At 36.3% G+C, this 9,081-nt stretch overlaps 1 long non-coding RNA gene across 1 annotated transcript; it reads right to left on the bottom strand.

Moving 5' to 3' along the window:
* Nucleotides 1-6,548: 6,548 nt before the first annotated feature.
* On the bottom strand, nucleotides 6,549-7,381 carry LOC110608274. The gene is made up of 3 exons (XR_002486850.2): nucleotides 7,303-7,381; nucleotides 6,992-7,130; nucleotides 6,549-6,892 (listed from the first exon to the last, which is right to left on the bottom strand). It is a non-coding gene; the product is annotated as an uncharacterized LOC110608274 (long non-coding RNA).
* Between the last annotated feature and the right edge of the window lie 1,700 nt (nucleotides 7,382-9,081).

Raw genomic sequence — 9,081 nt, 5'->3', positions numbered from 1 at the left:
GGCTTAAGGCATCAGCTACAACATTAGCCTTGCCCGGATGATACTGGATCTTACAATCGTAATCACTGAGCAATTCTACCCACCGTCTCTGCCTCAAGTTTAACTCTCTCTGACTTAAGATGTGCTGCAGGCTCTTATGATCCGTAAAGATCTCACACTTTACCCCATAGAGGTAATGCCTCCACATCTTAAGTGCAAAGATAACAGCTGCCATCTCCAGATCGTGTGTCGGATAGTTCAGCTCGTGCTTCTTCAGCTGTCTAGAAGCATAAGCTATCACTCGGTCATTCTGCATTAACACACAACCTAATCCCACTCGGGATGCATCACAGAACACTGTGAAATCTTCCTCACTGATCGGCAGAGCTAACACCGGTGCTGAAGTTAACCGTCTCTTCAACTCTTCAAAACTCTCATCACAATCTTCTGTCCATACGAACTTCTGATTCTTTCTGGTCAGTCTGGTCATAGGAGCAGCTATCTTCGAGAAGTCCTGCACGAATCTCCTATAGTAGCCTGCCAAACCCAGAAAACTCTTGATCTCTGTCACTGTCGTGGGTGTAGGCCAATTGGCTACTGCCTCTACCTTTTTGGGATCTACTGCTATACCTTCCTCTGATACAACATGTCCCAAAAAGGAAATGCTCCTTAGCCAGAACTCGCACTTGGAGAACTTGGCATACAAGCCATGCTCTCTCAAGGTTTGCAGCACTATTCGTAGATGCTGGGCATGGTCCTCTGCATTCCTGGAGTACACCAAGATATCATCAATAAAGACGATCACAAAACGATCCAAGTACTCCCTGAAAACCCTGTTCATGAGATCCATGAATGCTGCAGGGGCGTTAGTCAACCCGAACGGCATCACAAGGAACTCATAATGCCCATATCTGGTTCTGAAAGCAGTCTTGGATACATCTCCTTCCTTGATCTTCAATTGGTGGTATCCGGATCTCAGATCTATTTTAGAAAAACAACCTGCTCCTGCCAGCTGGTCGAATAGATCATCGATCCTGGGTAAAGGATACTTATTTTTTATAGTGACTTTGTTCAACTGTCTGTAGTCGACACAAAGTCTCAGAGGTCCATCCTTCTTTCTGACAAATAATACTGGAGCACCCCAGGGTGAGGTACTCGGGCGGATGAAACCCTTAGCTACCAAATCCTGTAACTGCTCTTTCAACTCTCGCAACTCTGCTGGTGCCATCCTGTAGGGAGGAATAGAGATCGGTCTGGCATTGGGCATCAACTCAATCTCGAACTCTATTTCCCTATCAGGTGGTAGTCCTGGAAGCTCTTCAGGAAACAAATCTGGGAAGTCTCTAACAACTGGTACTGAGGATGGTTCCCTAACCTGACTGTCTAGCGCTCTCACATAAGCTAGGAACCCCTGACACCCCTTCCTTAACATCCTACGAGCCTGGAGGGCTGATATCAAACCCCTAGGTGTCCCTCTCCTGTCTCCTCTGAAGACACACTCTGACCCATCCTGGTCTCTGACCCTAACTACCTTGTCTCTACAGTTCAGGGTAGCATCATACGTAGATAACCAGTCCATCCCTAGAATGACATCAAAATCTGTCAACTCTAGAACCACCAGGTCAGCTGGAAGGTATCTACCCTCTATGCACACTGGACTGAACCGACAGACTGACTCTGCCAAAGATGGATCACATTTGGGTCCACTGACCCATAGAGGACACTCTAACTCAGACACCATCAGACCCAACCTCTCTGCAGCTCTAGAAGAAATGAAAGAGTGAGAAGCACCGGGGTCCATTAAAGCATACACCTCTGAACACCCAATGATGAGATTACCTGACACCACCGTGTTCGACATGTCTGCCTCCTGTTGAGTCAGGGTGAAAATCCGTGCTGGGGCTGACGGACCTGCACCTCGGGAACCCATCCCTGATGAAGAGGCTGCCCCTCTTCCTCTTCCTCTTCCTCTGCCACTGCTTGGTGGTATGGCTGAAGCTACTGGCTGTACTACACTGCCCGTACTCATCTGCTGGGATGGTGCAACTAAAGTCGCCTGAGGACATTCTCGTGCATAATGTCCCTCCTGCCCACATCTATAGCAGGCTGTGGATCCCAACTGACAAGCTCCTCTATGCTGTTTGCCACACCTCTTGCATACTGGAAAATCTGCGCCAGAACTGGAGCCACTACTCATTCCCAGACCCGACTTAAGCCTGTTCCAGAACTTGCCTCTCTTTCCTCTGAATTTCTCCCATCTCTTCTTACTTGCACTTGTTGTACTCTGTGAGGCGGAACCTGGTTTAACACCAGAAGACTGTGCCTTGATTACACCTTGACTTATGGCACTGGCCTCCATCTTTCTCGCAGCATCCACAATAGAGTGGAAACTTTCCTTCTCTGCATGAAGAATCAAAGAGAAATACCTGGGATGAAGCCTTGTGGCATATCTCTTTGCCTTCTTCTGATCTGTATCATATGCCTGACCGACATATGGCAACAATTCCAGGAACTTATCTGTATATGCATCAACACTCATCTCCTCCGTCTGTCTCAACTGCTCAAACTCCACAACCTTTAGTTCCCTGGAACTGTCAGGAAAAGCCCATCCAGCAAATTCGTTGGCGAACTCTTCCCATGTCATACCCTCAAGTCTCGGGTCCACATAGTTCTTGAACCATTCTTTAGCTTTCTTGCACTTTAAAGTGAACCCTGCCATCTCAATAGCTCTACCATCATCTGCTCCCAACTCACTTGTTATCATTCTGACTGCACTGAGATACTCAAAGGGATCATCTCCTGTATTGAATTTAGGAGCATCCAACTTTAAGTACTCGGTCATCTTCACCTTACTTCCCCCTGAAGAACTGGGTTGCTGTGCTTCCACAACAGGGGCTACTGGTTCAGGAGGTGGTGGTGGAGGAACTGGTTCCCTCACTTCAGGCTGTACTGGACTTGGATGAACAGGTGGGGGTGGATACATGTGATATGGTGGATAGAAGGAAGGATAGGGCATATATGGCATGTAGGGTGGATATGGGGCAAAGCTGGAGTAATCCGACGTGCCTCCCATCGGATACTCTGGACCCGGAGGAAAGGGTGGATAACCAAAACCCGAGGCCTGAACGCCTCCCTGGGACTCCCCCATACCTTCTTCTGACCTTCCTACACCCATGCTTACATCTCTACTCTGATCCTCTTCCATCACACCTCTTTCTTCTACTGACCTTCCCCCTCTGCTTACTCCTCTCCTGCTCTCGTCAGAAGACCTTCTAGGGTCTCGTGACGTTCCTTCTCTGCTTGACCTGTGAGATCTTGCCCTTGGCAAGGCAGGTGGACGAGCAGCTGTACCCTCACTTACCGGTGGGACTCCAGTCAATCTCGCGGATCGACGAGTTCCTCGCATCTTCACTCTCTGGGAAAACACAACAAATCACAGAATACATAAGCAACACATTAAAAACAAGGCACATGCATAACTCATGGCAGTGCACAGCAGCATATAGACAGGACTGACATCCTATCCTAGTGGACATGTTATCCTATGGTGCTTGACCTGATAAACCTATCTATGAGCCCAACTCTCTCTCTATAGGTCCGACCATGTGAACCTAGGGCTCTGATACCAATCTGTAACAGCCCGGAAACCGAACTGCCACCGGCACTAGGATCCAGATCGACTTAAGGTCGCCGGGACCCGTAGTAAGCCTGCTATCCTGTCTGTATACCTGTGAAATCCCATACATGATCATACATTTGCTGTAAAAACATAAAACTTTGCTTCATTCCAAGGCTTAACCTGTGCATGCAAGCTTTCTATTCTCTACTAATCCCTACTAGAGCTCCTCATGGCCCTAGGCGGATCAAACTCATAATGTTAAGCCTGGTTTTGCTCATAAACATACAACAATAAAGAAACATACATAAACTGATCATGTGACTCCACAAAGGGATTACAGGTCTTATAAGTCAAGCACTATGCTATACACTGTACATATACACTATCTCTATACATTGACATGTCCACACTAGCTATTCCACCACTCAGTACTCTTCCTGTACCCTGCTGAGTTCTCTCTGACCTCTGAACCTGCACAACTGGAGTTAGGGGAGAGGGATGAGCTATTATAGCCCAGTGAGTAGAATAGTAATAAAATCACAGGTGATAAAACATGCTCTCATGGAATGCACACTACAACATTATCCATATCTTGTCACAAAATAAATTGTAGCTAAAAATAGAATTTTTGTGGCTAGATGCTTTTGTCACAACATATTTTTCCCGTGACATGCCGTAGCTAGAAGTGGCGTAACTAAAGTTTAGTTACAGGATTTACCTGTGTTGTGGCTAAAATAAATATTTATAGTCACACTTTTTATTTAAATGAAGCAAAAATATTGCCATTAAAAATAAATATTGTGGCTAGTTATTAGCCACGAGAATGGAATATTTGTAACCACATTTTCTTTTTGCCACAACAACTTTTTTTTGTAAGTGATTTTGCTATGATTATGTTACAAAAATAATAATGTGGCAATTTAAACTTATGTATAGTTACAAATTTAATTTTATGGCTAACATATCTAAATTTAACATATCTAAATTTAGCCATAAACTTAATTGTATGACAAAAAATATTTACTATTAGCCATATTTAAATAATTATAAGGCAAGAATAAAATTTATAGCCACAAAAATAAGAAAGTGACAAGTTCTAGTATAATTGTTACACTTAATTTTATTTTATAACTATTGAATAAAATCACAAAATTATTAAATTAGAAGTTATTCTAAATATAGTACATACGGCTACTATTAATTATTTATAGCTAAAATGTAATATTTATTTAATTTATTATTATTTAATGGGATTATATTATAATTTACTATTACATATATTATTTATCTATTAATAATATTGGTAAAATTTATAATAGAATATAAAATTTATATAAAAAATTTAGCTAAAATTTAAATTTATAAAATAATTATATATTAATATTAAGACTCAATCAGAATGACAATTATAAAATAACAATAAATTTAATCCAAAATAACTAATATCCAAAATAAACTAATTTAAGTCATAAAACAATCACACTAAAAATACTTGAAATTATAATACTATACTAACACTAATATTAATATCTAAATTTTCTAAAAGTAGTATTATAAGGCTGCTGGCTGCTTCAAAATCCAAAACTTCAAATATACTACAAATCATCCTCCAATTTCATCATCTTGTGAATCCTCCATAAGCTGTATAAAATTTTATTTGAAAATATTAATAACAAAATTATATAAAATAGATAAGGTTCATACTAGTTATATAGCTTACAAAAATTTTTATATTAGGAAAAAAAATGAGACTTAGTTTTTAATCACTTACTGATGCAATATGATTGTTTTTCTCTAAGAGCATCTTGAATTTCTGCTCCCATATTCTATTCATCTCTGCAAGTTTCTCATCCATTTGCTTCTTAACATCATTTACTTATTCACTTGCTTCTTTTTGAATTTGTTGGACACGCTCGTTTGCTTCTCTTCTCGAAGTATCAAGTTGTCTAAGTAGTTCTATCTTTGTAGGTCTAGCACCAAAATATTCCGTGACATTTTTTCCAGGACCATAAGCACGTACATAACCATTTTTTTCTGGCCCAAGTACATCAGCAAACATAGCATCATCATCCAGTGAAATTTGTCCTTCTTCTCGTTGTTTCTTTAGTTGCTGAAACTTTTCCTATAGAGATATTTATATTTATTGATATTAAAAAAATCAAAATATAGCATAAAATACATAACAAATAAATAAAACATATGTAAAAAGTATTACAATAGCTTCTTGTGATATTGGATCAATTTCTTTGCCTTGCTTTCTCTTTCTGGATTCAAGAAAAAGCTCTAAGCGAGAAGGTGTTTTTTCATTTTTTTTCTTCTGTTCAAATAAATATAACAATTAGTATTAGTTTATCATAGATCTATATCAATAAAAATTTGAGTTCAAGCAAAACCAAACTTTCGGTAAAAGAGTCAATTGACTTAACTACAAATATGCTGCAGATAAACAAAACTTGTATAAAAGAGCTAACATTTTTACAGCTAATGATATCAATTCAAGCGTTAAAATTCATAATACTATTGATTATTATTTACTCTGCAAGTTTGGATGCTCATAGGGTTGACCAATCATAATTCATTCCTATATTTAGAATATTAAACATGGTCAAATTCCACCATTAAATGAGTGAGTTATTAATGGTGTTTGTTGTCTAATCTAATACTACTAAAAAATTGTCATGTTTAACTTTAATGAGCATAAAGAAAAAGGGGATTTGTTTTGATGTGGGAAATGAAGGTTAATAACAGCAGTCTGAGTCTAATTAGGCATTTATAGAAAAAATAGTAAATGGCATATCAAAAAGTTCTAACAATCATATGAACTTCAAAAGACATTATTATTATTATTTTTTTTGATAAAAATAGCTTTTATTAGAACTTTGAGAGTTATAACAGAATACAAAGAATAACAACAAGCAGCTAGCTTATACTATTACAGGTTGACCAGTTCTTGATTGTTGAGCTACTAAAAAGAATTTGGATTAAGGAATAAGGAAAGCTAGGCACATCTTAAACCAAACAAAAGATCCATAAAAGATCAAATCATAAACTTTCTCAAGCTCTAAACTAGAATTATCAAATACTATTTTGTTTCTTTCTAGCCATAGTCCACAAAACGACAGCAGTAAAAAGGGATTATTTATGTATCATTTAATTAATAAAAAACACTATAATACTAATAAAATAAAAACAAACTCATACCATATGATCTCTCAGCCGAGCAAAGCTTTTTATCCCCGTGTATGGCGGCATAGAACGCTTGTATCTATTTGTCTTATTTTTGTTGCTTCTCTCCTAAAGAAAAACAATGAAAAATTTTCAGAATTTATGTTAGCTAACAGAAACTGAATTCATATAAAATAAATTATTAAATTTTACATGAATTTTTAATACCTGAAATGCATTTTCTGTCCAAAGATTAACCAAATACTTTCAATCTTTTACATCCATATCCTTAGGCTTGTTTCGGAGATGAAGTGAATAAGTTGCCTTTGAATCAAAGTACTTCTTCTTCAACTTATGCCTATAATACCTATATAATGTATTCATATGACCGAAAATTGCTCCATTTCTTGCATCAGAATACTCAAAAGTGAACTTTTACTTTTAGCAAAGAAGTAAGAAACAAAGATTATGATACTTAATAGAACTAAAAAAATTATAATCATTTTATAATGGATGTAATTTAATATAAATTTTCATACCAATATGGTAGACCACATGTGGTCGAGCTTATCATCGGTAATCTTATTCCATTGTTTCACTTGCAATGGACAACACGACACGCTTCTCATAGTTTGTCCTAAAAACCAAACAAATGCAGTAGCATTATCACCAATAGCTTGATCATCTTCATCAAATTCTACTGGCAATTTTTGCCCATTCTCCAATTGTGTGATTTTCAAGCATCGTGTTGGTCCTCTAGTTTTTCTTTTAATTGCATTGGAATCTATTTCAAAACAAAAGTAAAACAATAATCATATAATAACAAGAATTTCTGTACATAGAACAAGTAAACATAATCAATTGTTTAAATAAAATTAAATGAGTAAACCTGTTGCTGCAGTTGCATTTGGATTTTGAAGTTGATTAGAAGTGTGATCAACGGTAACTGCGGGTAGCTCGTCACCAAGTCCATTTGGTAAAATATCATAATCTCGAAATAGAGTGTATATATCAATGGGTTTCGAAGGGAACTTCTTATAACTATCCATCATATTTTTCACATCTGTATCATCTTTAACCTCTATCAATGCATCAAGATTACTAAGAGCTTTATCAGCCTTCAAGTAATAAAATTTATCTCCTTTTATAACATCAAATCCACAATCATTTTCAAGTCATCCAATATATCAAAAAATGAGATGAAATCAACATCAAAATTAGGTTTCTCCTTGAACCTACCATTTTCATATATTCTATTTGGTGAAAATATAAAATGGCCTTCATAATGATACCTCATTGTCTTCTGACTAGTATTCCCTAAAAAAAAAAATTGAAGTTAGCCATCTAATTATTTACGAAAACAACTTAAAATTTACAAATCACATAAATATTATTTACCTTGAAAATTTGAAGCCTGATTTTGGTGTAACTCTTGAGTTTCTTGAAAGTTCTGGTTAACATTATTTTCAGTCTCATTTTCCAAGTTAATATTGATGGAATTCCCTTTCCGCAACTTGCATCGTCGAGCCATGATGTTTGCTTCTGCTTCATGGAAAAAATTGAATATTACACATAGAGGATAAATTAATATAAAAATAGTGAATCAAAGCTTTTTAACAGATGAAAAACGAATGAAAAGTAAATATCAGATGCCTTTCACGTATTTAACCTAGAACAATTACAATGAAACATTAATTGTAAGACTTTTGTAATTTTAAACGTACCTTATTGAATTTGATAGTGGGAGCTTCTCCTTTTGATAGTGGACAGAAATTGAAAACTGAATGAATCATGAGTGAGAATGAATCAGTAGCGGCTGTAGGGAGGGAATTTTTAATTTTAAGGTTTTCATTCCCCCCAAGCCAAAAATATATATATTAGCAAGATTATCATTATATTGCCGCCACTAATTGATAGGGTTCCCTTTATTAATTAATATAATATTATTTATTTTTACTTTTTTGTAATTAAAATATTTTATATTTTTAATTAAATAAGCAAAATAAAATAATTTTAAGTTGTTGAAGCAGATTCAAAATCAACGCTATAAATTTTTTTTTAAAAGAAAAAAAATCATGACCACACCTTTGTAGAGCTGTATTTTTAACATCAAAATAAATTTATTTTCAAAAAAAAACTTCAAAATTAATTTATATGCAAAATACAAATATGTAGGTAAAAAAAATTCAAGTATGTAAAAAAAAAAATTTAAGTGTGCCAAATTTGGCATAATTGTGTTTTTTGATGGAATAAGACCCTAAAGGTGTTAAATCGTTGGTTAAAAATTTGAATTAATTTTGGTATAAATTTAATTTATA

This window comes from Manihot esculenta, chromosome 7 (assembly GCF_001659605.2).
Source record: "Manihot esculenta cultivar AM560-2 chromosome 7, M.esculenta_v8, whole genome shotgun sequence".
Taxonomy (NCBI): Eukaryota; Viridiplantae; Streptophyta; class Magnoliopsida; order Malpighiales; family Euphorbiaceae; genus Manihot; species Manihot esculenta.
Note: the sequence above shows the minus strand (reverse complement) of the source record. Positions and strands in the feature narration are given on the sequence as shown.